Here is a 2,198-nt window from a genome sequence, read left to right on the forward strand (position 1 = left end):
CTGAGGACGAAGAAAAGATAGAATAGAATCATCGTGGTCGTTTGTGCTCTCCGGAGACTCTGCTTCCTTCTCCGTCACTATCTTTTCTTCTCCTGCATAAGAAAACATGATAAAGAGAAAGTATCATTCTTAAAATTAAAACTTAAACCTATAAACTAAATATGTAAAGACTTACCTCTTTTTTGAATTTTTTTTAAAAAAACCTATTTAAACAAAAATAAACAGTATTACTAAAAATATATAAATTATTAACTTGCAGCTCTAATAAAATGCTAAATAAATAAAATAATGATTGTAAAAAATTCATACACAAAAAAACTCATGAAGAACCACCACCATCATCGTCGTCGTCGTCGTCATCATCACCAGGAATGGATTGCAACTGAAGATGTTGCAAGATCAGGTCTTGTTGTCTTTGCAATTTATTAATTTCGTTATCTCTTTGTCTCATTTGCTGATCTCTTTGTATCATTTCCTGATCTCTTTGCATTAATAACCCTTTCAAGTGGGTTACCTCCTCAGTCAAACTATGGATCTGTGATGTGACGGCTGGGGAGGTGATAGAAGAGCTACCAGCAACTCTATGGGTTCTGCTCAAAGAACTCATACCCAATATTCTTCCACCACCTTTTGATCCCCCACTGGCCTCCAGCCACAGACTCAGATCATTCCCAACTGAGGGCTCAGATCCATCATTTCCAGAGCTAGCACTTGAAGCTCGCTGTGCTAGCTCGAGCTCAGAATATTTATCCTGTATTATCAAAAGAAATATTAATATGTTGTAATATTTGAGAAATTAAACACAAAAATATTTAGATACACATTAAAACCTTAATAGCTTTTGCTCTGTCCCCGCTCCAACTCTTGTCTTTTTTTTGAAATGTGCGAGTAAAAGTATCAATAAAATCAGGATCTCGCCCCATTTCCTTAGCCTAAAAAAATATTGTTAGAAATAATAAACATTAATATGAAATAAATTTAAATTGAAGTAGTTGAAAGAAATTACCAATCTGCGTGTATGCTCATCAATATTGATTGAGCCGCCCGCATACGTCGCAGATAAGACACCAGAATTATAAGCTTGATTAAGCTTATTCTGGTTACTCCTCTTTTCGGCTTTCTTCAGTTTCCCAAAACTGAGAAATCCGAACCCAATTCTCATCGCTGATGCAAGGTGGTTTTTTCCCCCTTATTTTTGCATGATTTAGGACATGCCGGATGTGATCACCATATTTTTTCTTAAAAATGCGTCTAATTTCCACTTCATCAGTAGGATCCCAAGTAAACGCCCGCTGAAAGTAGAAATAAATAATTTATTATATATTCAACAATAATATCATATATATATATATATAATTAAATGAATAGTTTACCTTAAATTCACTCCACCACAACTCCTTGGTGGAATCAGGAGTGCTTGTATAACTCATCGAATCCCCTCGCCAAAGGTTATTCACGATTCGATTAATACCGTGAATAACCCATACAGAATCAGTAAAACTATAATACAATATCAAATAAATGATGTTAAATAATTATAAAGATATAATTGACAATATAATTAATTTAAAATACTTACGAATCACCGAGAGGGACTATCAACTCTCGTGTCTCTACAGCGGACTGTCGAGTCGAAGGACCTTCCATGGCTCCTGGGGAATGGGAAGGTCCTGGAGAGGGGGCTGCACCTGAAGGAGAGGGGGCTGCACCTGAAGGAGAGGGGGCTGCACCTGAAGGAGAGGGGGTTGCACCTGAAGGAGAGGGGGCTGCACCTGAAGGAGTGGGGGCTGTAGGTGCATGACTACTGCTGCTGCGTCGACCGCGTCGCCACTGTAAAAAAATATATTAGGAAACATATTAGGAAATATAAAATTATTTGCATAATAAAAAATGCTTAAAAACTTACCATGATGTCAAATCTATAAAGGATGTGTCCAATCAAAATACACCACCAAGTCAGGAGAAATGATCTATAAGGGAAAAAAGTACAGTTAAAATATTATAAATCTATCTAGTAAATCAAAATTTACATATTATGAAGATTAAAATTAAATTTACAGATTAAAATGAAATATATATACACCTACACTCCATTATCCATATATTAAAATGAATTATTAATGTTTTTATAATTTAACCTGACTTACTCAGCATGAAAAATCAAAATCATCATCATCATCGTCATCGTCATGGTCATC

General features: G+C 35.4%; 1 pseudogene; it reads right to left on the reverse strand.

Annotated features, from left to right (window-relative positions):
* Nucleotides 1-319: 319 nt before the first annotated feature.
* LOC141843997 (uncharacterized) lies at nucleotides 320-1,647 on the reverse strand (annotated as a pseudogene).
* Nucleotides 1,648-2,198: the final 551 nt, after the last annotated feature.

The sequence above is a fragment of the Curcuma longa genome, chromosome 13 (genome assembly GCF_044706935.1).
Source record: "Curcuma longa cultivar G26 ecotype Majalengka, Jawa Barat chromosome 13, ITB_CL_G26_1.1, whole genome shotgun sequence".
Lineage (NCBI taxonomy): Eukaryota > Viridiplantae > Streptophyta > Magnoliopsida > Zingiberales > Zingiberaceae > Curcuma > Curcuma longa.